Below are 20,816 nucleotides of genomic sequence, written 5' to 3'. Positions count from 1 at the left end.
AGGACTATGGATTAAAGCATTTAACGTCAATGGCCATTCTAAGCTGAATGTGCCTGCTCTCGTCAGAACGCAGAAGTTACACAGCTTAAGGCCTCGCTAGTACCAGTGTGGGAGACTGTCTGGGAATCCGTGGTGCGGTTGACTTTTTATTATGTCGTTTAGATTTTGTTTCACAATCGATTAAAAAGGACTATGGATTAAAGCATTTAATGTCAATGGCCATTCTAAGCTGAATGTGCCTGCTCTCGTCAGATCGCAGAAGTTACACAGCTTAAGGCCTCGCTAGTACCAGTGTGGGAGACTGTCTGGGAATCCGTGGTGCGGCTGACTTTTTATTATGTCGTTTAGATTTTGTTTCACAATAGATTAAATAGGACTATGGATTAAAGCATTTAACGTCAATGGCCATTCTAAGCTGAATGTGCCTGCTCTCGTCAGAACGCAGAAGTTACACAGCTTAAGGCCTCGCTAGTACCAGTGTGGGAGACTGTCTGGGAATCCGTGGTGCGGTTGAATTTTTATTATGTCGTTTAGATTTTGTTTCACAATCGATTAAAAAGGACTATGGATTAAAGCATTTAATGTCAATGGCCATTCTAAGCTGAATGTCCCTGCTCTCGTCAGATCGCAGAAGTTACACAGCTTAAGGCCTCGCTAGTACCAGTGTGGGAGACTGTCAGGGAGTCCGTGGTGCGGTTGTCTTTTTACTATGTTGTTTAGATTTTGTTTCACAATAGATTAAATAGGACTATGGATTAAGGCTTTTAATGTCAATGGCCATTCTAAGCTGAATGTGCCTGCTCTCGTCAGATCGCAGAAGTTACACAGCTTAAGGCCTCGCTAGTACCAGTGTGGGAGACTGTCTGGGAATCCGTGGTGCGGTTGACTTTTTATTATGTCGTTTAGATTTTTGTTTCACAATCGATTAAAAAGGACTATGGATTAAAGCATTTAATGTCAATGGCCATTTTAAGCTGAATGTGCCTCCTCTCGTCAGATCGCAGAAGTTACACAGCTTAAGCCCTCGCTAGTACCAGTGTGGGAGACTGTCTGGGAATCCGTGGTGCGGTTGACTTTTTATTATGTTGTTTAGATTTTGTTTCACAATAGATTAAATAGGACTATGGATTAAGGCTTTTAATGTTAATGGCCATTCTAAGCTGAATGTGCCTGCTCTCGTCAGATCGCAGAAGTTACACAGCTTAAGGCCTCGCTAGTACCAGTGTGGGAGACTGTCTGGGAATCCGTGGTGCGGTTGACTTTTTATTATGTCGTTTAGATTTTGTTTCACAATAGATTAAATAGGACTATGGATTAAAGGATTTAGTGTCAATCTCCATTCTAAGCTGAATGTGCCTGCTCTCGTCAGATCGCAGACGTTACACAGCTTAAGGCCTCGCTAGTACCGGTGTGGGAGACTGTCTGGGAATCCGTGGTGCGGTTGACTTTTTATTATGTCGTTTAGATTTTGTTTCACAATCGATTAAAAAGTACTATGGATTAAAGCATTTAATGTCGATGGCCATTCTAAGCTGAATGTGCCTGCTCTCGTCAGATCGCAGAAGTTACACAGCTTAAGGCCTCGCTAGTACCAGTGTGGGAGACTGTCTGGGAATCCGTGGTGTGGTTGACTTTTTATTATGTCGTTTAGATTTTGTTTCACAATAGATTAAATAGGACTATGGATTAAAGCATTTAACGTCAATGGCCATTCTAAGCTGAATGTGCCTGCTCTGGTCAGAACGCAGAAGTTACACAGCTTAAGGCCTCGCTAGTACTAGTGTGGGAGACTGTCTGGGAATCCGTAGTGTGGTTGACTTTTTATTATGTCGTTTAGATTTTGTTTCACAATCGATTAAAAAGGACTATGGATTAAAGCATTTAATGTCAATGGCCATTCTAAGCTCAATGTGCCTGCTCTCGTCAGATCGCAGAAGTTACACAGCTTAAGGCCTCGCTAGTACCAGTGTGGGAGACTGTCTGGGAATCCGTGGTGCGGTTGACTTTTTATTATGGCGTTTAGATTTTGTTTCACAATCGATTAAAAAGGACTATGGATTAAAGCATTTAATGTCAATGGCCATTCTAAGCTGAATGTGCCTGCTCTCGTTAGATCACAGAAGTTACACAGCTTAAGGCCTCGCTAGTACCAGTGTGGGAGACTGTCTGGGAATCCGTGGTGCGGTTGACTTTTTATTATGTCGTTTAGATTTTGTTTCACAATCGATTAAATAGGACTATGGATTAAAGCATTTAACGTCAATGGCCATTCTAAGCTGAATGTGCATGCTCTCGTCAGATCGCAGAAGTTACACAGCTTAAGGCCTCGCTAGTACCAGTGTGGGAGACTGTCTGGGAATCCGTGGTGCGGTTGACTTTTTATTATGTTGTTTAGATTTTGTTTCACAATAGATTAAATAGGACTATGGATTAAGGCTTTTAATGTCAATGGCCATTCTAAGCTGAATGTGCCTGCTCTCGTCAGATCGCAGAAGTTACACAGCTTAAGGTCTCGCTAGTACCAGTGTGGGAGACTGTCTGGGAATCCGTGGTGCGGTTGACTTTTTATTATGTCGTTTAGATTTTGTTTCACAATCGATTAAATAGGACTATGGATTAAAGCATTTAACGTCAATGGCAATTCTAAGCTGAATGTGCATGCTCTCGTCAGATCGCAGAAGTTACACAGCTTAAGGCCTCTCTAGTACCAGTGTTGGAGACTGTCTGGGAATCCGTGGTGCGGTTGAATATTTATTATGTCGTTTAGATTTTGTTTCACAATCGATTAAAAAGGACTATGGATTAAAGCGTTTAATGTCAATGGCCATTCTAAGCTGAATGTCCCTGCTCTCGTCAGATCGCAGAAGTTACACAGCTTAAAGCCTCGCTAATACCAGTGTGGGAGACTGTCTGTGAATCCGTGGTGCGGTTGACTTTTTATTATGTCGTTTAGATTTTGTTTCACAATCGATTAAAAAGTACTATGGATTAAAGCATTTAACGTCAATGGCCATTCTAAGCTGAATGTGCCTCCTCTCGTCAGATCGCAGAAGTTACACAGCTTAAGGCCTCGCTAGTACCAGTGTGGGAGACTGTCTGGGAATCCGTGGTGCAGTTGACTTTTTATTATGTCGTTTAGATTTTGTTTCACAATCGATTAAAAAGGACTATGGATTAAAGCATTTAATGTCAATGGCCATTCTAAGCTGAATGTGCCTGCTCTCGTTAGATCGCAGAAGTTACACAGCTTAACGCCTCGCTAGTACCAGTGTGGGAGACTGTCTGGGAATCCGTGGTGCGGTTGACTTTTTATTATGTCGTTTAGATTTTGTTTCACAATAGATTAAATAGGACTATGGATTAAAGGATTTAACGTCAATGGCCATTCTAAGCTGAATGTGCCTGCTCTCGTCAGATCGCAGAAGTTACACAGCTTAAGTCCTCGCTAGTACCAGTGTGGGAGACTGTCTGGGAATCCGTGGTGCGGTTGAATTTTTATTATGTCGTTTAGATTTTGTTTCACAATCGATTAAAAAGGACTATGGATTAAAGCATTTAATGTCAATGGCCATTCTAAGCTGAATGTCCCTGCTCTCGTCGGATCGCAGAAGTTACACAGCTTAAGGCCTCGCTAGTACCAGTGTGGGAGACTGTCTGGGAATCCGTGGTGCGGTTGACTTTTTATTATGTCGTTTAGATTTTGTTTCACAATCGATTAAAAAGGACTATGGATTAAAGCATTTAATGTCAATGGCCATTCTAAGCTGAATGTCCCTGCTCTTGTCAGATCGCAGAAGTTACACAGCTTAAGGCCTCGCTAGTACCAGTGTGGGAGACTGTCTGGGAATCCGTGGTGCGGTTGACTTTTTATTATGTCGTTTAGATTTTGTTTCACAATCGATTAAAAAGTACTATGGATTAAAGCATTTAATGTCAATGGCCATTCTAAGCTGAATGTGCCTGCTCTCGTCAGATCGCAGAAGTTACACAGCTTAAGGCCTCGCTAGTACCAGTGTGGGAGACTGTCTGGGAATCCGTGGTGTGGTTGACTTTTTATTATGTCGTTTAGATTTTGTTTCACAATAGATTAAATAGGACTATGGATTAAAGCATTTAACGTCAATGGCCATTCTAAGCTGAATGTGCCTGCTCTGGTCAGAACGCAGAAGTTACACAGCTTAAGGCCTCGCTAGTACCAGTGTGGGAGACTGTCTGGGAATCCGTGGTGCGGTTGAATTTTTATTATGTCGTTTAGATTTTGTTTCACAATCGATTAAAAAGGACTATGGATTAAAGCCTTTAATGTCAATGGCCATTCTAAGCTGAATGTCCCTGCTCTCGTCAGATCGCAGAAGTTACACAGCTTAACGCCTCGCTAGTACCAGTGTGGGAGACTGTCTGGGAATCCGTGGTGCGGTTGTCTTTTTATTATGTTGTTTAGATTTTGTTTCACAATAGATTAAATAGGACTATGGATTAAGGCTTTTAATGTCAATGGCCATTCTAAGCTGAATGTGCCTGCTCTCGTCAGATCGCAGAAGTTACACAGCTTAAGCCCTCGCTAGTACCAGTGTGGGAGACTGTCTGGGAATTCGTGGTGCGGTTGACTTTTTATTATGTTGTTTCGATTTTGTTTCACAATAGATTAAATAGGACTATGGATTAAGGCTTTTAATGTTAATGGCCATTCTAAGCTGAATGTGCATGCTCTCGTCAGATCGCAGAAGTTACACAGCTTAAGGCCTCGCTAGTACCAGTGTGGGAGACTGTCTGGGAATCCGTGGTGCGGTTGACCTTTTATTATGTCGTTTAGATTTTGTTTCACAATCGATTAAAAAGGACTATGGATTAAAGCATTTAATGTCAATGGCCATTCTAAGCTGAATGTGCCTGCTCTCGTTAGATCGCAGAAGTTACACAGCTTAACGCCTCGCTAGTACCAGTGTGGGAGACTGTCTGGGAATCCGTGGTGCGGTTGACTTTTTATTATGTCGTTTAGATTTTGTTTCACAATAGATTAAATAGGACTATGGATTAAAGGATTTAATGTCAGTGGCCATTCTAAGCTGAATGTGCCTGCTCTCGTCAGATCGCAGAAGTTACACAGCTTTAGGCCTCGCTAGTACCAGTGTGGGAGACTGTCTGGGAATCCATGGTACGTTGACTTTTTATTATGTCGTTTAGATTTTGTTTCACAATCGATTAAAAAGGACTATGGATTAAAGCATTTAATGTCAATGGCCATTCTAAGCTGAATGTGCCTGCTCTCGTCAGATCGCAGAAGTTACACAGCTTAAGGCCTCGCTAGTACCAGTGTGGGAGACTGTCTGGGAATCCGTGGTGCGGTTGACTTTTTATTAAGTCGTTTAGATTTTGTTTCACAATAGATTAAATAGGACTATGGATTAAAGCATTTAAAGTCAATGGCCATTCTAAGCTGAATGTGCCTGCTCTCGTCAGATCGCAGAAGTTACACAGCTTAAGGCCTCGCTAGTACCAGTGTGGGAGACTGTCTGGGAATCCGTGGTGCGGTTGACTTTTTATTATGTCGTTTAGATTTTGTTTCACAATCGATTAAAAAGTACTATGGATTAAAGCATTTAATGTCAATGGCCATTCTAAGCTGAATGTCCCTGCTCTTGTTAGATCGCAGAAGTTACACAGCTTAACGCCTCGCTAGTACCAGTGTGGGAGACTGTCTGGGCATCCGTGGTGCGGTTGACTTTTTATTATGTCGTTTAGATTTTGTTTCACAATCGATTAAAAAGGACTATGGATTAAAGCATTTAATGTCAATGGCCATTCTAAGCTGAATGTCCCTGCTCTCGTCAGATCGCAGAAGTTACACAGCTTAAGGCCTCGCTAGTACCAGTGTGGAAGACTGTCTGGGAATCCGTGGTGCGGTTGACTTTTTATTATGTCGTTTAGATTTTGTTTCACAATCGATTAAAAAGTACTATGGATTAAAGCATTTAATGTCAATGGCCATTCTAAGCTGAATGTGCCTGCTCTCTTTAGATCGCAGAAGTTACACAGCTTAAGGCCTCGCTAGTACCAGTGTGGGAGATTGTCTGGGAATCCGTGGTGTGGTTGACTTTTGATTATGTCGTTTAGATTTTGTTTCACAATAGATTAAATAGGACTATGGATTAAAGCATTTAACGTCAATGGCCATTCTAAGCTGAATGTGCCTCCTCTGGTCAGAACGCAGAAGTTACACAGCTTAAGGCCTCGCTAGTACCAGTGTGGGAGACTGTCTGGGAATCCGTGGTGCGGTTGAATTTTTATTGTGTCGTTTAGATTTTGTTTCACAATCGATTAAAAAGGACTATGGATTAAAGCCTTTAATGTCAATGGCCATTCTAAGCTGAATGTCCCTGCTCTCGTCAGATCGCAGAAGTTACACAGCTTAAGGCCTCGCTAGTACCAGTGTGGGAGACTGTCTGGGAATCCGTGGTGCGGTTGACTTTTTATTATGTCGTTTAGATTTTGTTTCACAATCGATTAAAAAGTACTATGGATTAAAGCATTTAATGTCAATGGCCATTCTAAGCTGAATGTCCCTGCTCTTGTTAGATCGCAGAAGTTACACAGCTTAACGCCTCGCTAGTACCAGTGTGGGAGACTGTCTGGGAATCCGTGGTGCGGTTGACTTTTTATTATGTCGTTTAGATTTTGTTTCACAATCGATTAAAAAGGACTATGGATTAAAGCATTTAATGTCAATGGCCATTCTAAGCTGAATGTCCCTGCTCTCGTCAGATCGCAGAAGTTACACAGCTTAAGGCCTCGCTAGTACCAGTGTGGGAGACTGTCTGGGAATCCGTGGTGCGGTTGACTTTTTATTATGTCGTTTAGATTTTGTTTCACAATCGATTAAAAAGTACTATGGATTAAAGCATTTAATGTCAATGGCCATTCTAAGCTGAATGTGCCTGCTCTCTTTAGATCGCAGAAGTTACACAGCTTAAGGCCTCGCTAGTACCAGTGTGGGAGACTGTCTGGGAATCCGTGGTGTGGTTGACTTTTGATTATGTCGTTTAGATTTTGTTTCACAATAGATTAAATAGGACTATGGATTAAAGCATTTAACGTCAATGGCCATTCTAAGCTGAATGTGCCTCCTCTGGTCAGAACGCAGAAGTTACACAGCTTAAGGCCTCGCTAGTACCAGTGTGGGAGACTGTCTGGGAATCCGTGGTGCGGTTGAATTTTTATTGTGTCGTTTAGATTTTGTTTCACAATCGATTAAAAAGGACTATGGATTAAAGCCTTTAATGTCAATGGCCATTCTAAGCTGAATGTCCCTGCTCTTGTTAGATCGCAGAAGTTACACAGCTTAACGCCTCGCTAGTACCAGTGTGGGAGACTGTCTGGGAATCCGTGGTGCGGTTGACTTTTTATTATGTCGTTTAGATTTTGTTTCACAATAGATTAAATAGGACTATGGATTAAGGCTTTTAACGTTAATGGCCATTCTAAGCTGAATGTGCCTGTTCTCGTCAGATCGCAGAAGTTACACAGCTTAAGGCCTCGCTAGTACCAGTGTGGGAGACTGTCTGGGAATCCGTGGTGCGGTTGACTTTTTATTATGTCGTTTAGATTTTGTTTCACAATCGATTAAAAAGGACTATGGATTAAAGCATTTAATGTCAATGGCCATTCTAAGCTGAATGTGCCTGCTCTCGTTAGATCGCAGAAATTACACAGCTTAACGCCTCGCTAGTACCAGTGTGGGAGACTGTCTGGCAATCCGTGGTGCGGTTGACTTTTTATTATGTCGTTTAGATTTTGTTTCACAATAGATTAAATAGGACTATGGATTAAAGGATTTAATGTCAATGGCCATTCTAAGCTGAATGTGCCTGCTCTCGTCAGATCGCAGAAGTTACACAGCTTAAGGCCTCGCTAGTACCAGTGTGGGAGACTGTCTGGGAATCCGTGGTGCGGTTGAATTTTTATTGTGTCGTTTAGATTTTGTTTCACAATCGATTAAAAAGGACTATGGATTAAAGCCTTTAATGTCAATGGCCATTCTAAACTGAATGTCCCTGCTCTTGTTAGATCGCAGAAGTTACACAGCTTAACGCCTCGCTAGTACCAGTGTGGGAGACTGTCTGGGAATCCATGGTGCGGTTGACTTTTTATTATGTCGTTTAGATTTTGTTTCACAATAGATTAAATAGGACTATGGATTAAAGCATTTAATGTCAATGGCCATTCTAAGCTGAATGTGCCTGCTCTCGTCAGATCGCAGAAGTTACACAGCTTAAGGCCTCGCTAGTACCAGTGTGGGAGACTGTCTGGGAATCCATGGTGCGGTTGACTTTTTATTATGTCGTTTAGATTTTGTTTCACAATAGATTAAATAGGACTATGGATTAAAGCATTTAACGTCAATGGCCATTCTAAGCTGAATGTGCCTGCTCTCGTCAGAACGCAGAAGTAACACAGCTTAAGGCCTCGCTAGTACCAGTGTGGGAGACTGTCTGGGAATCCGTGGTGCGGTTGAATTTTTATTATGTCGTTTAGATTTTGTTTCACAATCGATTAAAAAGGACTATGGATTAAAGCATTTAATGTCAATGGCCATTCTAAGCTGAAGGTCCCTGCTCTCGTCAGATCGCAGAAGTTACACAGCTTAAGGCCTCGCTAGTACCAGTGTGGGAGACTGTCTGGGAATCCGTGGTGCGGTTGACTTTTTACTATGTTGTTTAGATTTTGTTTCACAATAGATTAAGTAGGACTATGGATTAAGGCTTTTAATGTCAATGGCCATTCTAAGCTGAATGTGCCTGCTCTCGTCAGATCGCAGAAGTTACACAGCTTAAGGCCTCGCTAGTACCAGTGTGGGAGACTGTCTGGGAATCCGTGGTGCGGTTGACTTTTTATTATGTCGTTTAGATTTTGTTTCACAATAGATTAAATAGGACTATGGATTAAGGCTTTTAATGTTAATGGCCATTCTAAGCTGAATGTGCCTGCTCTCGTCAGATCGCAGAAGTTACACAGCTTAAGGCCTCGCTAGTACCAGTGTGGGAGACTGTCTGGGAATCCGTGGTGCGGTTGACTTTTTATTATGTAGTTTAGATTTTGTTTCACAATCGATTAAAAAGGACTATGGATTAAGGCTTTTAATGTTAATGGCCATTCTAAGCTGAATGTGCCTGCTCTCGTCAGATCGCAGAAGTTACACAGCTTAAGGACTCGCTAGTACCAGTGTGGGAGACTGTCTGGGAAGCCGTGGTGCGGTTGACTTTTTATTATGTCGTTTAGATTTTGTTTCACAATCGATTAAAAAGGACTATGGATTAAAGCATTTAATGTCAATGGCCATTCTAAGCTGAATGTCCCTGCTCTCGTCAGATCGCAGAAGTTACACAGCTTAAGGCCTCGCTAGTACCAGTCTGGGAGACTGTCTGGGAATCCGTGGTGCGGTTGACTTTTTATTATGTCGTTTAGATTTTGTTTCACAATCGATTAAAAAGTACTATGGATTAAAGCATTTAATGTCAATGGCCATTCTAAGCTGAATGTGCCTGCTCTCGTCAGATCGCAGAAGTTACACAGCTTAAGGCCTCGCTAGTACCAGTGTGGGAGACTGTCTGGGAATCCGTGGTGTGGTTGACTTTTGATTATGTCGTTTAGATTTTGTTTCACAATAGATTAAATAGGACTTTGGATTAAAGCATTTAACGTCAATGGCCATTCTAAGCTGAATGTGCCTGCTCTCGTTAGATCGCAGAAGTTACACAGCTTAACGCCTCGCTAGTACCAGTGTGGGAGACTGTCTGGGAATCCGTGGTGCGGTTGACTTTTTATTATGTCGTTTAGATTTTGTTTCACAATAGATTAAATAGGACTATGGATTAAAGGATTTAACGTCAATGGCCATTCTAAGCTGAATGTGCCTGCTCTCGTCAGATCGCAGAAGTTACACAGCTTAAGTCCTCGCTAGTACCAGTGTGGGAAACTGTCTGGGAATCCGTGGAGCGGTTGAATTTTTATTATGTCGTTTAGATTTTGTTTCACAATCGATTAAAAAGGACTATGGATTAAAGCATTTAATGTCAATGGCCATTCTAAGCTGAATGTGCCTGCTCTCGTCAGATCGCAGAAGTTACACAGCTTAAGGCCTCGCTGGTACCAGTGTGGGAGACTGTCTGGGAATCCGTGGTGCGGTTGACTTTTTATTATGTCGTTTAGATTTTGTTTCACAATAGATTAAATAGGACTATGGATTAAAGCATTTAACGTCAATGGCCATTCTAAGCTGAATGTGCCTGCTCTCGTCAGAACGCAGAAGTTACACAGCTTAAGGCCTCGCTAGTACCAGTGTGGGAGACTGTCTGGGAATCCGTGGTGCGGTTGACTTTTTATTATGTCGTTTAGATTTTGTTTCACAATCGATTAAAAAGGACTATGGATTAAAGCATTTAATGTCAATGGCCATTCTAAGCTGAATGTGCCTGCTCTCGTCAGATCGCAGAAATTACACAGCTTAAGGCCTCGCTAGTACCAGTGTGGGAGACTGTCTGGGAATCCATGGTGCGGTTGACTTTTTATTATGTCGTTTAGATTTTGTTTCACAATAGATTAAATAGGACTATGGATTAAAGCATTTAACGTCAATGGCCATTCTAAGCTGAATGTGCCTGCTCTCGTCAGAACGCAGAAGTTACACAGCTTAAGGCCTCGCTAGTACCAGTGTGGGAGGCTGTCTGGGAATCCGTGGTGCGGTAGACTTTTTATTATGTCGTTTAGATTTTGTTTCACAATCGATTAAAAAGGACTATGGATTAAAGCATTTAATGTCAATGGCAATTCTAAGCTGAATGTGCCTGCTCTCGTTAGATCGCAGAAGTTACACAGCTTAAGCCCTCGCTAGTACCAGTGTGGGAGAGTGTCTGGGAATCCGTGGTGCGGTTGACTTTTTATTATGTCGTTTAGATTTTGTTTCACAATAGATTAAATAGGACTATGGATTAAAGCATTTAACGTCAATGGCCATTCTAAGCTGAATGTGCCTGCTCTCGTCAGATCGCAGAAGTTACACAGCTTAAGGCCTCGCTAGTACCAGTGTGGGAGACTGTCTGGGAATCTGTGGTGCGGTTGAATTTTTATTATGTCGTTTAGATTTTGTTTCACAATCGATTAAAAAGGACTATGGATTAAAGCATTTAATGGCAATGGCCATTCTAAGCTGAATGTCCCTGCTCTCGTCAGATCGCAGAAGTTACACAGCTTAAGGCCTTGCTAGTACCAGTGTGGGAGACTGTCTGGGAATCCGTGGTGCGGTTGTGTTTTTATTATGTTGTTTAGATTTTGTTTCACAATCGATTAAAAAGGACTATGGATTAAAGCATTTAATTTCAATGGCCATTCTAAGCTGAATGTGCCTGCTCTCGTCAGACCGCAGAAGTTACACAGCTTAAGGCCTCGCTAGTACCAGTGTGGGAGACTGTCTGGGAATCCGTGGTGCGGTTGACTTTTTATTATGTCGTTTAGATTTTGTTTCACAATCGATTAAAAAGGACTATGGATTAAAGCATTTAATGTCAATGGCCATTCTAAGCTGAATGTGCCTGCTCTCGTCAGATCGCAGAAGTTACACAGCTTAAGGCTTTGCTAGTACCAGTGTGGGAGACTGTCTGGGAATCCGTGGTGCGGTTGACTTTTTATTATGTCGTTTAGATTTTGTTTCACAATAGATTAAATAGGACTATGGATTAAAGCATTTAACGTCAATGGCCATTCTAAGCTGAATGTGCCTGCTCTCGTCAGAACGCAGAAGTTACACAGCTTAAGGCCTCGCTAGTACCAGTGTGGGAAACTGTCTGGGAATCCGTGGTGCGGTTGAATTTTTATTATGTCGTTTAGATTTTGTTTCACAATCGATTAAAAAGGACTATGGATTAAAGCATTTAATGTCAATGGCCATTCTAAGCTGAATGTGCCTCCTCTCGTCAGACCGCAGAAGTTACACAGCTTAAGGCCTCGCAAGTACCAGTGTGGGAGACTGTCTGGGAATCCGTGGTGCGGTTGACTTTTTATTATGTCGTTTAGATTTTGTTTCACAATCGATTAAAAAGGACTATGGATTAAAGCATTTAATGTCAATGGCCATTCTAAGCTGAATGTGCCTGCTCTCATCAGATCGCAGAAGTTACACAGCTTAAGGCTTTGCTAGTACCAGTGTGGGAGACTGTCTGGGAATCCGTGGTGCGGTTGACTTTTTATTATGTCGTTTAGATTTTGTTTCACAATAGATTAAATAGGACTATGGATTAAAGCATTTAACGTCAATGGCCATTCTAAGCTGATTGTGCCTGCTCTCGTCAGAACGCAGAAGTTACACAGCTTAAGGCCTCGCTAGTACCAGTGTGGGAAACTGTCTGGGAATCCGTGGTGCGGTTGAATTTTTATTATGTCGTTTAGATTTTGTTTCACAATCGATTAAAAAGGACTATGTATTAAAGCATTTAATGTCAATGGCCATTCTAAGCTGAATGTCCCTGTTCTCGTCAGATCGCAGAAGTTACACAGCTTAAGGCCTCGCTAGTACCAGTGTGGGAGACTGTCTGGGAATACGTGGTGCGGTTGACTTTTTATTATGTTGTTTAGATTTTGTTTCACAATAAATTAAATAGGACTATGGATTAAGGCTTTTAATGTCAATGGCCATTCTAAGCTGAATGTGCCTGCTCTCGTCAGATCGCAGAAGTTACACAGCTTAAGGCCTCGCTAGTATCAGTGTGGGAGACTGTCTGGTAATCCGTGGGGTGGTTGACTTTTTATTATGTCGTTTAGATTTTGTTTCACAATCGATTAAAAAAGACTATGGATTAAAGCATTTAATGTCAATGGCCATTCTAAGCTGAATGTGCAAGCTCTCGTTAGATTGCAGAAGTTACACAGCTTAACGCCTCGCTAGTACCAGTGTGGGAGACTGTCTGGGAATCCGTGGTGCGGTTGACTTTTTATTATGTCGTTTACATTTTGTTTCACAATAGATTAAATAGGACTATGGAGTAAAGCATTTAACGTCAATGGCCATTCTAAGCTGAATGTGCCTGCTCTCGTCAGATCGCAGAAGTTAAACAGCTTAAGGCCTCGCTAGTACCAGTGTGGGAGACTGTCTGGGAATCCGTGGTGTGGTTGAATTTTTATTATGTCGTTTAGATTTTGTTTCACAATCGATTAAAAAGGACTATGGATTAAAGCATTTGATGTCAATGGCCATTCTAAGCTGAATGTCCCTGCTCTCGTCAGATCGCAGAAGTTACACAGCTTAAGGCCTCGCTAGTACCAGTGTGGGAGACTGTCTGGGAATCCGTGGTGCGGTTGACTTTATATTATGTTGTTTAGATTTTGTTTCACAATCGATTAAAAAGGACTATGGATTAAAGCATTTAATGTCTATGGCCATTCTAAGCTGAATGTGCCTGCTCTCGTCAGATCGCAGAAGTTACACAGCTTAAGGCCTCGCTAGTACCAGTGTGGGAGACTGTCTGGGAATCCGTGGTGCGGCTGACTTTTTATTATGTCGTTTAGATTTTGTTTCACAATAGATTAAATAGGACTATGGATTAAAGCATTTAACGTCAATGGCCATTCTAAGCTCAATGTGCCTGCTCTCGTCAGAACGCAGCAGTTACACAGCTTAAGGCCTCGCTAGTACCAGTGTGGGAGACTGTCTTGGAATCCGTGGTGCGGTTGAATTTTTATTATGTCGTTTAGATTTTGTTTCACAATCGATTAAAAAGGACTATGGATTAAAGCATTTAATGTCAATGGACATTCTAAGCTGAATGTCCCTGCTCTCATCAGATCGCAGAAGTTACACAGCTTAAGACCTCGCTAGTACCAGTGTGGGAGACTGTCTGGGAATCCGTGGTGCGGTTGACTTTTTATTATGTTGTTTAGATTTTGTTTCACAATAGATTAAATAGGACTATGGATTAAGGCTTTTAATGTCAATGGCCATTCTAAGCTGAATGTGCCTGCTCTGGTCAGAACGCAGAAGTTACACAGCTTAAGGCCTCGCTAGTACCAGTGTGGGAGACTGTCTGGGAATCCGTGGTGCGGTTGACATTTTTATTGTGTCGTTTAGATTTTGTTTCACAATCGATTAAAAAGGACTATGGATTAAAGCATTTAATGTCAATGGCCATTCTAAGCTGAATGTGCCTGCTCTCGTCAGATCGCAGAAGTTACACAGCTTAAGGCTTTGCTAGTACCAGTGTGGGAGACTGTCTGGGAATCCGTGGTGCGGTTGACTTTTTATTATGTCGTTTAGATTTTGTTTCACAATAGATTAAATAGGACTATGGATTAAAGCATTTAACGTCAATGGCCATTCTAAGCTGATTGTGCCTGCTCTCGTCAGAACGCAGAAGTTACACAGCTTAAGGCCTCGCTAGTACCAGTGTGGGAAACTGTCTGGGAATCCGTGGTGCGGTTGAATTTTTATTATGTCGTTTAGATTTTGTTTCACAATCGATTAAAAAGGACTATGTATTAAAGCATTTAATGTCAATGGCCATTCTAAGCTGAATGTCCCTGTTCTCGTCAGATCGCAGAAGTTACACAGCTTAAGGCCTCGCTAGTACCAGTGTGGGAGACTGTCTGGGAATACGTGGTGCGGTTGACTTTTTATTATGTTGTTTAGATTTTGTTTCACAATAAATTAAATAGGACTATGGATTAAGGCTTTTAATGTCAATGGCCATTCTAAGCTGAATGTGCCTGCTCTCGTCAGATCGCAGAAGTTACACAGCTTAAGGCCTCGCTAGTACCAGTGTGGGAGACTGTCTGGGAATCCGTGGTGTGGTTGACTTTTTATTATGTCGTTTAGATTTTGTTTCACAATCGATTAAAAAGGACTATGGATTAAAGCATTTAATGTCAATGGCCATTCTAAGCTGAATGTGCAAGCTCTCGTTAGATTGCAGAAGTTACACAGCTTAACGCCTCGCTAGTACCAGTGTGGGAGACTGTCTGGGAATCCGTGGTGCGGTTGACTTTTTATTATGTCGTTTACATTTTGTTTCACAATAGATTAAATAGGACTATGGAGTAAAGCATTTAACGTCAATGGCCATTCTAAGCTGAATGTGCCTGCTCTCGTCAGATCGCAGAAGTTACACAGCTTAAGGCCTCGCTAGTACCAGTGTGGGAGACTGTCTGGGAATCCGTGGTGTGGTTGAATTTTTATTATGTCGTTTAGATTTTGTTTCACAATCGATTAAAAAGGACTATGGATTAAAGCATTTGATGTCAATGGCCATTCTAAGCTGAATGTCCCTGCTCTCGTCAGATCGCAGAAGTTACACAGCTTAAGGCCTCGCTAGTACCAGTGTGGGAGACTGTCTGGGAATCCGTGGTGCGGTTGACTTTATATTATGTTGTTTAGAATTTGTTTCACAATCGATTAAAAAGGACTATGGATTAAAGCATTTAATGTCTATGGCCATTCTAAGCTGAATGTGCCTGCTCTCGTCAGATCGCAGAAGTTACACAGCTTAAGGCCTCGCTAGTACCGGTGTGGGAGACTGTCTGGGAATCCGTGGTGCGGCTGACTTTTTATTATGTCGTTTAGATTTTGTTTCACAATAGATTAAATAGGACTATGGATTAAAGCATTTAACGTCAATGGCCATTCTAAGCTCAATGTGCCTGCTCTCGTCAGAACGCAGCAGTTACACAGCTTAAGGCCTCGCTAGTACCAGTGTGGGAGACTGTCTTGTAATCCGTGGTGCGGTTGAATTTTTATTATGTCGTTTAGATTTTGTTTCACAATAGATTAAATAGGACTATGGATTAAAGCATTTAACGTCAATGGCAATTCTAAGCTGAATGTGCTTGCTCTCGTCAGAACGCAGAAGTTACACAGCTTAAGGCCTCGCTAGTACCAGTGTGGGAGACTGTCTGGGAATCCGTGGTGCGGTTGAATTTTTATTATGTCGTTTAGATTTTGTTTCACAATCGATTAAAAAGGACTATGGATTAAAGCATTTAATGTCAATGGCCATTCTAAGCTGAAGGTCCCTGCTCTCGTCAGATCGCAGAAGTTACACAGCTTAAGGCCTCGCTAGTACCAGTGTGGGAGACTGTCTGGGAATCCGTGGTGCGGTTGACTTTTTACTATGTTGTTTAGATTTTGTTTCACAATAGATTAAATAGGACTATGGATTAAGGCTTTTAATGCCAATGGCCATTCTAAGCTGAATGTGCCTGCTCTCGTCAGATCGCAGAAGTTACACAGCTTAAGGCCTCGCTAGTACCAGTGTGGGAGACTGTCTGGGAATCCGTGGTGCGGTTGACTTTTTATTATGTAGTTTAGATTTTGTTTCACAATCGATTAAAAAGGACTATGGATTAAGGCTTCTAATGTTAATGGCCATTCTAAGCTGAATGTGCCTGCTCTCTTCAGATCGCAGAAGTTACACAGCTTAAGGACTCGCTAGTACCAGTGTGGGAGACTGTCTGGGAATCCGTGGTGCGGTTGACTTTTTATTATGTCGTTTAGATTTTGTTTCACAATCGATTAAAAAGGACTATGGATTAAAGCATTTAATGTCAATGGCCATTCTAAGCTGAATGTTCCTGCTCTCGTCAGATCGCAGAAGTTACACAGCTTAAGGCCTCGCTAGTACCAGTGTGGGAGACTGTCTGGGAATCCGTGGTGCGGTTGACTTTTTATTATGTCGTTTAGATTTTGTTTCACAATCGATTAAAAAGTACTATGGATTAAAGCGTTTAATGTCAATGGCCATTCTAAGCCGAATGTGCCTGCTCTCGTCAGATCGCAGAAGTTACACAGCTTAAGGCCTCGCTAGTACCAGTGTGGGAGACTGTCTGGGAATCCGTGGTGTGGTTGACTTTTGATTATGTCGTTTAGATTTTGTTTCACAATAGATTAAATAGGACTTTGGATTAAAGCATTTAACGTCAATGGCCATTCTAAGCTGAATGTGCCGGCTCTCGTTAGATCGCAGAAGTTACACAGCTTAACGCCTCGCTAGTACCAGTGTGGGAGACTGTCTGGGAATCCGTGGTGCGGTTGACTTTTTATTATGTCGTTTAGATTTTGTTTCACAATAGATTAAATAGGACTATGGATTAAAGGATTTAACGTCAATGGCCATTCTAAGCTGAATGTGCCTACTCTCGTCAGATCGCAGAAGTTACACAGCTTAAGTCCTCGCTAGTACCAGTGTGGGAGACTGTCTGGCAATCCGTGGAGCGGTTGAATTTTTATTATGTCGTTTAGATTTTGTTTCACAATCGATTAAAAAGGACTATGGATTAAAGCATTTAATGTCAATGGCCATTCTAAGCTGAATGTGCCTGCTCTCGTCAGATCGCAGAAGTTACACAGCTTAAGGCCTCGCTAGTACCAGTGTGGGAGACTGTCTGGGAATCCGTGGTGCGGTTGACTTTTTATTATGTCGTTTAGATTTTGTTTCACAATCGATTAAAAAGGACTATGGATTAAAGCATTTAATGTCAATGGCCATTCTAAGCTGAATGTGCCTGCTCTCGTCAGATCGCAGAAATTACACAGCTTAAGGCCTCGCTAGTACCAGTGTGGGAGACTGTCTGGGAATCCATGGTTCGGTTGACTTTTTATTATGTCGTTTAGATTTTGTTTCACAATAGATTAAATAGGACTATGGATTAAAGCATTTAACGTCAATGGCCATTCTAAGCTGAATGTGCCTGCTCTCGTCAGAACGCAGATGTTACACAGCTTAAGGCCTCGCTAGTACCAGTGTGGGAGGCTGTCTGGGAATCCGTGGTGCGGTAGACTTTTTATTATGTCGTTTAGATTTTGTTTCACAATCGATTAAAAAGGACTATGGATTAAAGCATTTAATGTCAATGGCAATTCTAAGCTGAATGTGCCTGCTCTCGTTAGATCGCAGAAGTTACACAGCTTAAGCCCTCGCTAGTACCAGTGTGGGAGAGTGTCTGGGAATCCGTGGTGCGGTTGACTTTTTATTATGTCGTTTAGATTTTGTTTCACAATAGATTAAATAGGACTATGGATTAAAGCATTTAACGTCAATGGCCATTCTAAGCTGAATGTACCTGCTCTCGTCAGAATGCAGCAGTTACACAGCTTAAGGCCTCGCTAGTACCAGTGTGGGAGACTGTCTTGTAATCCGTGGTGCGGTTGAATTTTTATTATGTCGTTTAGATTTTGTTTCACAATCGATTAAAAAGGACTATGGATTAAAGCATTTAATGTCAATGGACATTCTAAGCTGAATGTCCCTGCTCTCGTCAGATCGCAGAAGTTACACAGCTTAAGACCTCGCTAGTACCAGTGTGGAGACTGTCTGGGAATCCGTGGTGCGGTTGACTTTTTATTATGTTGTTTAGATTTTGTTTCACAATAGATTAAATAGGACTATGGATTAAAGCATTTAATGTCAATGGCCATTCTAAGCTGAATGTGCCTGCTCTCGTCAGACCGCAGAAGTTACACAGCTTAAGGCCTCGCTAGTACCAGTGTGGGAGACTGTCTGGGAATCCGTGGTGCGGTTGACTTTTTATTATGTCGTTTAGATTTTGTTTCACAATCGATTAAAAAGGACTATGGATTAAAGCATTTAATGTCAATGGCCATTCTAAGCTGAATGTGCCTGCTCTCGTCAGATCGCAGAAGTTACACAGCTTAAGGCTTTGCTAGTACCAGTGTGGGAGACTGTCTGGGAATCCGTGGTGCGGTTGACTTTTTATTATGTCGTTTAGATTTTGTTTCACAATAGATTAAATAGGACTATGGATTAAAGCATTTAACGTCAATGGCCATTCTAAGCTGAATGTGCCTGCTCTCGTCAGAACGCAGAAGTTACACAGCTTAAGGCCTCGCTAGTACCAGTGTGGGAAACTGTCTGGGAATCCGTGGTGCGGTTGAATTTTTATTATGTCGTTTAGATTTTGTTTCACAATCGATTAAAAAGGACTATGGATTAAAGCATTTAATGTCAATGGCCATTCTAAGCTGAATGTGCCTCCTCTCGTCAGACCGCAGAAGTTACGCAGCTTAAGGCCTCGCAAGTACCAGTGTGGGAGACTGTCTGGGAATCCGTGGTGCGGTTGACTTTTTATTATGTCGTTTAGATTTTGTTTCACAATCGATTAAAAAGGACTATGGATTAAAGCATTTAATGTCAATGGCCATTCTAAGCTGAATGTGCCTGCTCTCGTCAGATCGCAGAAGTTACACAGCTTAAGGCCTCGCTAGTACCAGTGTGGGAGACTGTCTGGGAATCCGTGGTGTGGTTGACTTTTTATTATGTCGTTTAGATTTTGTTTCACAATCGATTAAAAAGGACTATGGATTAAAGCATTTAATGTCAACGGCCATTCTAAGCTGAATGTGCAAGCTCTCGTTAGATTGCAGAAGTTACACAGCTTAACGCCTCGCTAGTACCAGTGTGGGAGACTGTCTGGGAATCCGTGGTGCGGTTGACTTTTTATTATGTCGTTTACATTTTGTTTCACAATAGATTAAATAGGACTATGGAGTAAAGCATTTAACGTCAATGGCCATTCTAAGCTGAATGTGCCTGCTCTCGTCAGATCGCAGAAGTTACACAGCTTAAGGCCTCGCTAGTACCAGTGTGGGAGACTGTCTGGGAATCCGTGGTGTGGTTGAATTTTTATTATGTCGTTTAGATTTTGTTTCACAATCGATTAAAAAGGACTATGGATTAAAGCATTTGATGTCAATGGCCATTCTAAGCTGAATGTCCCTGCTCTCGTCAGATCGCAGAAGTTACACAGCTTAAGGCCTCGCTAGTACCAGTGTGGGAGACTGTCTGGGAATCCGTGGTGCGGTTGACTTTATATTATGTTGTTTAGATTTTGTTTCACAATCGATTAAAAAGGACTATGGATTAAAGCCTTTAATGTCTATGGCCATTCTAAGCTGAATGTGCCTGCTCTCGTCAGATCGCAGAAATTACACAGCTTAAGGCCTCGCTAGTACCAGTGTGGGAGACTGTCTGGGAATCCGTGGTGCGGCTGACTTTTTATTATGTCGTTTAGATTTTGTTTCACAATAGATTAAATAGGACTATGGATTAAAGCACTTAACGTCAATGGCCATTCTAAGCTCAATGTGCCTGCTCTCGTCAGAACGCAGCAGTTACACAGCTTAAGGCCTCGCTAGTACCAGTGTGGGAGACTGTCTTGGAATCCGTGGTGCGGTTGAATTTTTATTATGTCGTTTAGATTTTGTTTCACAATCGATTAAAAAGGACTATGGATTAAAGCATTTAATGTCAATGGACATTCTAAGCTGAATGTCCCTGCTCTCGTCAGATCGCAGAAGTTACACAGCTTAAGACCTCGCTAGTACCAGTGTGGGAGACTGTCTGGGAATCCGTGGTGCGGTTGACTTTTTATTATGTTGTTTAGATTTTGTTTCACAATAGATTAAATAGGACTATGGATTAAGGCTTTTAATATCAATGGCCATTCTAAGCTGAATGTGCCTGCTCTGGTCAGAACGCAGAAGTTACACAGCTTAAGGCCTCGCTAGTACCAGTGTGGGAGACTGTCTGGGAATCCGTGGTGCGGTTGACATTTTTATTGTGTCGTTTAGATTTTGTTTCACAATCGATTAAAAAGGACTATGGATTAAAGCATTTAATGTCAATGGCCATTCTAAGCTGAATGTGCCTGCTCTCGTCAGATCGCAGAAGTTACACAGCTTAAGGCTTTGCTAGTACCAGTGTGGGAGACTGTCTGGGAATCCGTGGTGCGGTTGACTTTTTATTATGTCGTTTAGATTTTGT

General features: G+C 41.9%; 92 pseudogenes; all 92 read left to right on the top strand.

Annotated features, from left to right (window-relative positions):
• Nucleotides 1-25: 25 nt before the first annotated feature.
• Nucleotides 26-144, top strand: LOC142672884 (5S ribosomal RNA; annotated as a pseudogene).
• Nucleotides 145-211: 67 nt separating this feature from the next.
• Nucleotides 212-330, top strand: LOC142671509 (5S ribosomal RNA; annotated as a pseudogene).
• Nucleotides 331-397: 67 nt separating this feature from the next.
• Nucleotides 398-516, top strand: LOC142671172 (5S ribosomal RNA; annotated as a pseudogene).
• A 67-nt stretch (nucleotides 517-583) lies between these two features.
• LOC142672079 (5S ribosomal RNA) lies at nucleotides 584-702 on the top strand (annotated as a pseudogene).
• A 67-nt stretch (nucleotides 703-769) lies between these two features.
• Nucleotides 770-888, top strand: LOC142672832 (5S ribosomal RNA; annotated as a pseudogene).
• Nucleotides 889-1,142: 254 nt separating this feature from the next.
• On the top strand, nucleotides 1,143-1,261 carry LOC142673089 (5S ribosomal RNA; annotated as a pseudogene).
• A 67-nt stretch (nucleotides 1,262-1,328) lies between these two features.
• Nucleotides 1,329-1,447, top strand: LOC142671720 (5S ribosomal RNA; annotated as a pseudogene).
• A 67-nt stretch (nucleotides 1,448-1,514) lies between these two features.
• On the top strand, nucleotides 1,515-1,633 carry LOC142671390 (5S ribosomal RNA; annotated as a pseudogene).
• A 67-nt stretch (nucleotides 1,634-1,700) lies between these two features.
• Nucleotides 1,701-1,819, top strand: LOC142672538 (5S ribosomal RNA; annotated as a pseudogene).
• Nucleotides 1,820-1,886: 67 nt separating this feature from the next.
• LOC142671523 (5S ribosomal RNA) lies at nucleotides 1,887-2,005 on the top strand (annotated as a pseudogene).
• Nucleotides 2,006-2,072: 67 nt separating this feature from the next.
• Nucleotides 2,073-2,191, top strand: LOC142671706 (5S ribosomal RNA; annotated as a pseudogene).
• Nucleotides 2,192-2,258: 67 nt separating this feature from the next.
• Nucleotides 2,259-2,377, top strand: LOC142671593 (5S ribosomal RNA; annotated as a pseudogene).
• Nucleotides 2,378-2,444: 67 nt separating this feature from the next.
• LOC142671348 (5S ribosomal RNA) lies at nucleotides 2,445-2,563 on the top strand (annotated as a pseudogene).
• Nucleotides 2,564-3,002: 439 nt separating this feature from the next.
• On the top strand, nucleotides 3,003-3,121 carry LOC142672190 (5S ribosomal RNA; annotated as a pseudogene).
• A 67-nt stretch (nucleotides 3,122-3,188) lies between these two features.
• LOC142672146 (5S ribosomal RNA) lies at nucleotides 3,189-3,307 on the top strand (annotated as a pseudogene).
• A 67-nt stretch (nucleotides 3,308-3,374) lies between these two features.
• LOC142672172 (5S ribosomal RNA) lies at nucleotides 3,375-3,493 on the top strand (annotated as a pseudogene).
• Nucleotides 3,494-3,560: 67 nt separating this feature from the next.
• LOC142671316 (5S ribosomal RNA) lies at nucleotides 3,561-3,679 on the top strand (annotated as a pseudogene).
• A 67-nt stretch (nucleotides 3,680-3,746) lies between these two features.
• Nucleotides 3,747-3,865, top strand: LOC142671750 (5S ribosomal RNA; annotated as a pseudogene).
• Nucleotides 3,866-3,932: 67 nt separating this feature from the next.
• LOC142673144 (5S ribosomal RNA) lies at nucleotides 3,933-4,051 on the top strand (annotated as a pseudogene).
• Nucleotides 4,052-4,118: 67 nt separating this feature from the next.
• Nucleotides 4,119-4,237, top strand: LOC142672094 (5S ribosomal RNA; annotated as a pseudogene).
• A 67-nt stretch (nucleotides 4,238-4,304) lies between these two features.
• LOC142672544 (5S ribosomal RNA) lies at nucleotides 4,305-4,423 on the top strand (annotated as a pseudogene).
• Nucleotides 4,424-4,490: 67 nt separating this feature from the next.
• LOC142671546 (5S ribosomal RNA) lies at nucleotides 4,491-4,609 on the top strand (annotated as a pseudogene).
• A 67-nt stretch (nucleotides 4,610-4,676) lies between these two features.
• LOC142671807 (5S ribosomal RNA) lies at nucleotides 4,677-4,795 on the top strand (annotated as a pseudogene).
• Nucleotides 4,796-4,862: 67 nt separating this feature from the next.
• LOC142672145 (5S ribosomal RNA) lies at nucleotides 4,863-4,981 on the top strand (annotated as a pseudogene).
• Nucleotides 4,982-5,233: 252 nt separating this feature from the next.
• Nucleotides 5,234-5,352, top strand: LOC142672831 (5S ribosomal RNA; annotated as a pseudogene).
• Nucleotides 5,353-5,419: 67 nt separating this feature from the next.
• Nucleotides 5,420-5,538, top strand: LOC142672829 (5S ribosomal RNA; annotated as a pseudogene).
• A 253-nt stretch (nucleotides 5,539-5,791) lies between these two features.
• LOC142671562 (5S ribosomal RNA) lies at nucleotides 5,792-5,910 on the top strand (annotated as a pseudogene).
• A 67-nt stretch (nucleotides 5,911-5,977) lies between these two features.
• LOC142672245 (5S ribosomal RNA) lies at nucleotides 5,978-6,096 on the top strand (annotated as a pseudogene).
• Nucleotides 6,097-6,349: 253 nt separating this feature from the next.
• On the top strand, nucleotides 6,350-6,468 carry LOC142673041 (5S ribosomal RNA; annotated as a pseudogene).
• A 253-nt stretch (nucleotides 6,469-6,721) lies between these two features.
• LOC142673039 (5S ribosomal RNA) lies at nucleotides 6,722-6,840 on the top strand (annotated as a pseudogene).
• A 67-nt stretch (nucleotides 6,841-6,907) lies between these two features.
• LOC142671693 (5S ribosomal RNA) lies at nucleotides 6,908-7,026 on the top strand (annotated as a pseudogene).
• Nucleotides 7,027-7,465: 439 nt separating this feature from the next.
• Nucleotides 7,466-7,584, top strand: LOC142671377 (5S ribosomal RNA; annotated as a pseudogene).
• A 253-nt stretch (nucleotides 7,585-7,837) lies between these two features.
• On the top strand, nucleotides 7,838-7,956 carry LOC142671437 (5S ribosomal RNA; annotated as a pseudogene).
• A 253-nt stretch (nucleotides 7,957-8,209) lies between these two features.
• Nucleotides 8,210-8,328, top strand: LOC142671559 (5S ribosomal RNA; annotated as a pseudogene).
• A 67-nt stretch (nucleotides 8,329-8,395) lies between these two features.
• LOC142671676 (5S ribosomal RNA) lies at nucleotides 8,396-8,514 on the top strand (annotated as a pseudogene).
• Nucleotides 8,515-8,581: 67 nt separating this feature from the next.
• Nucleotides 8,582-8,700, top strand: LOC142671218 (5S ribosomal RNA; annotated as a pseudogene).
• A 67-nt stretch (nucleotides 8,701-8,767) lies between these two features.
• LOC142672828 (5S ribosomal RNA) lies at nucleotides 8,768-8,886 on the top strand (annotated as a pseudogene).
• A 67-nt stretch (nucleotides 8,887-8,953) lies between these two features.
• On the top strand, nucleotides 8,954-9,072 carry LOC142673088 (5S ribosomal RNA; annotated as a pseudogene).
• Nucleotides 9,073-9,139: 67 nt separating this feature from the next.
• Nucleotides 9,140-9,258, top strand: LOC142672192 (5S ribosomal RNA; annotated as a pseudogene).
• Nucleotides 9,259-9,325: 67 nt separating this feature from the next.
• Nucleotides 9,326-9,444, top strand: LOC142671189 (5S ribosomal RNA; annotated as a pseudogene).
• Nucleotides 9,445-9,511: 67 nt separating this feature from the next.
• Nucleotides 9,512-9,630, top strand: LOC142673143 (5S ribosomal RNA; annotated as a pseudogene).
• A 67-nt stretch (nucleotides 9,631-9,697) lies between these two features.
• On the top strand, nucleotides 9,698-9,816 carry LOC142672144 (5S ribosomal RNA; annotated as a pseudogene).
• A 67-nt stretch (nucleotides 9,817-9,883) lies between these two features.
• LOC142672392 (5S ribosomal RNA) lies at nucleotides 9,884-10,002 on the top strand (annotated as a pseudogene).
• Nucleotides 10,003-10,069: 67 nt separating this feature from the next.
• On the top strand, nucleotides 10,070-10,188 carry LOC142671261 (5S ribosomal RNA; annotated as a pseudogene).
• A 67-nt stretch (nucleotides 10,189-10,255) lies between these two features.
• Nucleotides 10,256-10,374, top strand: LOC142672872 (5S ribosomal RNA; annotated as a pseudogene).
• A 67-nt stretch (nucleotides 10,375-10,441) lies between these two features.
• LOC142671512 (5S ribosomal RNA) lies at nucleotides 10,442-10,560 on the top strand (annotated as a pseudogene).
• Nucleotides 10,561-10,627: 67 nt separating this feature from the next.
• On the top strand, nucleotides 10,628-10,746 carry LOC142671313 (5S ribosomal RNA; annotated as a pseudogene).
• A 253-nt stretch (nucleotides 10,747-10,999) lies between these two features.
• On the top strand, nucleotides 11,000-11,118 carry LOC142671753 (5S ribosomal RNA; annotated as a pseudogene).
• Nucleotides 11,119-11,185: 67 nt separating this feature from the next.
• LOC142672310 (5S ribosomal RNA) lies at nucleotides 11,186-11,304 on the top strand (annotated as a pseudogene).
• Nucleotides 11,305-11,371: 67 nt separating this feature from the next.
• Nucleotides 11,372-11,490, top strand: LOC142671494 (5S ribosomal RNA; annotated as a pseudogene).
• Nucleotides 11,491-11,557: 67 nt separating this feature from the next.
• LOC142671568 (5S ribosomal RNA) lies at nucleotides 11,558-11,676 on the top strand (annotated as a pseudogene).
• Nucleotides 11,677-11,743: 67 nt separating this feature from the next.
• LOC142671577 (5S ribosomal RNA) lies at nucleotides 11,744-11,862 on the top strand (annotated as a pseudogene).
• Nucleotides 11,863-11,929: 67 nt separating this feature from the next.
• On the top strand, nucleotides 11,930-12,048 carry LOC142672575 (5S ribosomal RNA; annotated as a pseudogene).
• Nucleotides 12,049-12,115: 67 nt separating this feature from the next.
• On the top strand, nucleotides 12,116-12,234 carry LOC142671303 (5S ribosomal RNA; annotated as a pseudogene).
• A 67-nt stretch (nucleotides 12,235-12,301) lies between these two features.
• On the top strand, nucleotides 12,302-12,420 carry LOC142671835 (5S ribosomal RNA; annotated as a pseudogene).
• A 67-nt stretch (nucleotides 12,421-12,487) lies between these two features.
• On the top strand, nucleotides 12,488-12,606 carry LOC142673157 (5S ribosomal RNA; annotated as a pseudogene).
• A 67-nt stretch (nucleotides 12,607-12,673) lies between these two features.
• Nucleotides 12,674-12,792, top strand: LOC142672574 (5S ribosomal RNA; annotated as a pseudogene).
• A 253-nt stretch (nucleotides 12,793-13,045) lies between these two features.
• LOC142672902 (5S ribosomal RNA) lies at nucleotides 13,046-13,164 on the top strand (annotated as a pseudogene).
• A 67-nt stretch (nucleotides 13,165-13,231) lies between these two features.
• LOC142673038 (5S ribosomal RNA) lies at nucleotides 13,232-13,350 on the top strand (annotated as a pseudogene).
• Nucleotides 13,351-13,417: 67 nt separating this feature from the next.
• LOC142671899 (5S ribosomal RNA) lies at nucleotides 13,418-13,536 on the top strand (annotated as a pseudogene).
• Nucleotides 13,537-13,603: 67 nt separating this feature from the next.
• LOC142672697 (5S ribosomal RNA) lies at nucleotides 13,604-13,722 on the top strand (annotated as a pseudogene).
• Nucleotides 13,723-13,789: 67 nt separating this feature from the next.
• LOC142672016 (5S ribosomal RNA) lies at nucleotides 13,790-13,908 on the top strand (annotated as a pseudogene).
• Nucleotides 13,909-13,975: 67 nt separating this feature from the next.
• Nucleotides 13,976-14,094, top strand: LOC142671585 (5S ribosomal RNA; annotated as a pseudogene).
• A 68-nt stretch (nucleotides 14,095-14,162) lies between these two features.
• On the top strand, nucleotides 14,163-14,281 carry LOC142671567 (5S ribosomal RNA; annotated as a pseudogene).
• A 67-nt stretch (nucleotides 14,282-14,348) lies between these two features.
• On the top strand, nucleotides 14,349-14,467 carry LOC142671834 (5S ribosomal RNA; annotated as a pseudogene).
• A 67-nt stretch (nucleotides 14,468-14,534) lies between these two features.
• On the top strand, nucleotides 14,535-14,653 carry LOC142673156 (5S ribosomal RNA; annotated as a pseudogene).
• Nucleotides 14,654-14,720: 67 nt separating this feature from the next.
• LOC142673142 (5S ribosomal RNA) lies at nucleotides 14,721-14,839 on the top strand (annotated as a pseudogene).
• A 253-nt stretch (nucleotides 14,840-15,092) lies between these two features.
• On the top strand, nucleotides 15,093-15,211 carry LOC142671853 (5S ribosomal RNA; annotated as a pseudogene).
• Nucleotides 15,212-15,278: 67 nt separating this feature from the next.
• Nucleotides 15,279-15,397, top strand: LOC142673037 (5S ribosomal RNA; annotated as a pseudogene).
• Nucleotides 15,398-15,464: 67 nt separating this feature from the next.
• LOC142671953 (5S ribosomal RNA) lies at nucleotides 15,465-15,583 on the top strand (annotated as a pseudogene).
• Nucleotides 15,584-15,836: 253 nt separating this feature from the next.
• LOC142672014 (5S ribosomal RNA) lies at nucleotides 15,837-15,955 on the top strand (annotated as a pseudogene).
• Nucleotides 15,956-16,022: 67 nt separating this feature from the next.
• Nucleotides 16,023-16,141, top strand: LOC142671217 (5S ribosomal RNA; annotated as a pseudogene).
• Nucleotides 16,142-16,208: 67 nt separating this feature from the next.
• Nucleotides 16,209-16,327, top strand: LOC142671253 (5S ribosomal RNA; annotated as a pseudogene).
• A 67-nt stretch (nucleotides 16,328-16,394) lies between these two features.
• LOC142672514 (5S ribosomal RNA) lies at nucleotides 16,395-16,513 on the top strand (annotated as a pseudogene).
• Nucleotides 16,514-16,580: 67 nt separating this feature from the next.
• On the top strand, nucleotides 16,581-16,699 carry LOC142672873 (5S ribosomal RNA; annotated as a pseudogene).
• A 67-nt stretch (nucleotides 16,700-16,766) lies between these two features.
• On the top strand, nucleotides 16,767-16,885 carry LOC142671790 (5S ribosomal RNA; annotated as a pseudogene).
• Nucleotides 16,886-16,952: 67 nt separating this feature from the next.
• LOC142672757 (5S ribosomal RNA) lies at nucleotides 16,953-17,071 on the top strand (annotated as a pseudogene).
• Nucleotides 17,072-17,324: 253 nt separating this feature from the next.
• LOC142672827 (5S ribosomal RNA) lies at nucleotides 17,325-17,443 on the top strand (annotated as a pseudogene).
• Nucleotides 17,444-17,510: 67 nt separating this feature from the next.
• On the top strand, nucleotides 17,511-17,629 carry LOC142672384 (5S ribosomal RNA; annotated as a pseudogene).
• Nucleotides 17,630-17,696: 67 nt separating this feature from the next.
• On the top strand, nucleotides 17,697-17,815 carry LOC142671965 (5S ribosomal RNA; annotated as a pseudogene).
• A 624-nt stretch (nucleotides 17,816-18,439) lies between these two features.
• On the top strand, nucleotides 18,440-18,558 carry LOC142673063 (5S ribosomal RNA; annotated as a pseudogene).
• A 67-nt stretch (nucleotides 18,559-18,625) lies between these two features.
• LOC142671565 (5S ribosomal RNA) lies at nucleotides 18,626-18,744 on the top strand (annotated as a pseudogene).
• Nucleotides 18,745-18,811: 67 nt separating this feature from the next.
• LOC142671576 (5S ribosomal RNA) lies at nucleotides 18,812-18,930 on the top strand (annotated as a pseudogene).
• Nucleotides 18,931-18,997: 67 nt separating this feature from the next.
• On the top strand, nucleotides 18,998-19,116 carry LOC142672318 (5S ribosomal RNA; annotated as a pseudogene).
• Nucleotides 19,117-19,183: 67 nt separating this feature from the next.
• LOC142673140 (5S ribosomal RNA) lies at nucleotides 19,184-19,302 on the top strand (annotated as a pseudogene).
• A 253-nt stretch (nucleotides 19,303-19,555) lies between these two features.
• Nucleotides 19,556-19,674, top strand: LOC142671852 (5S ribosomal RNA; annotated as a pseudogene).
• A 67-nt stretch (nucleotides 19,675-19,741) lies between these two features.
• LOC142673036 (5S ribosomal RNA) lies at nucleotides 19,742-19,860 on the top strand (annotated as a pseudogene).
• Nucleotides 19,861-19,927: 67 nt separating this feature from the next.
• LOC142671857 (5S ribosomal RNA) lies at nucleotides 19,928-20,046 on the top strand (annotated as a pseudogene).
• A 67-nt stretch (nucleotides 20,047-20,113) lies between these two features.
• LOC142672696 (5S ribosomal RNA) lies at nucleotides 20,114-20,232 on the top strand (annotated as a pseudogene).
• Nucleotides 20,233-20,299: 67 nt separating this feature from the next.
• LOC142672271 (5S ribosomal RNA) lies at nucleotides 20,300-20,418 on the top strand (annotated as a pseudogene).
• Nucleotides 20,419-20,485: 67 nt separating this feature from the next.
• On the top strand, nucleotides 20,486-20,604 carry LOC142672078 (5S ribosomal RNA; annotated as a pseudogene).
• Nucleotides 20,605-20,672: 68 nt separating this feature from the next.
• Nucleotides 20,673-20,791, top strand: LOC142671564 (5S ribosomal RNA; annotated as a pseudogene).
• The last annotated feature ends 25 nt before the right edge of the window (nucleotides 20,792-20,816 follow it).

This window comes from Rhinoderma darwinii (assembly GCF_050947455.1).
Source record: "Rhinoderma darwinii isolate aRhiDar2 chromosome 1 unlocalized genomic scaffold, aRhiDar2.hap1 SUPER_1_unloc_28, whole genome shotgun sequence".
Classification (NCBI taxonomy): Eukaryota; Metazoa; Chordata; class Amphibia; order Anura; family Rhinodermatidae; genus Rhinoderma; species Rhinoderma darwinii.
Note: the sequence above shows the minus strand (reverse complement) of the source record. Positions and strands in the feature narration are given on the sequence as shown.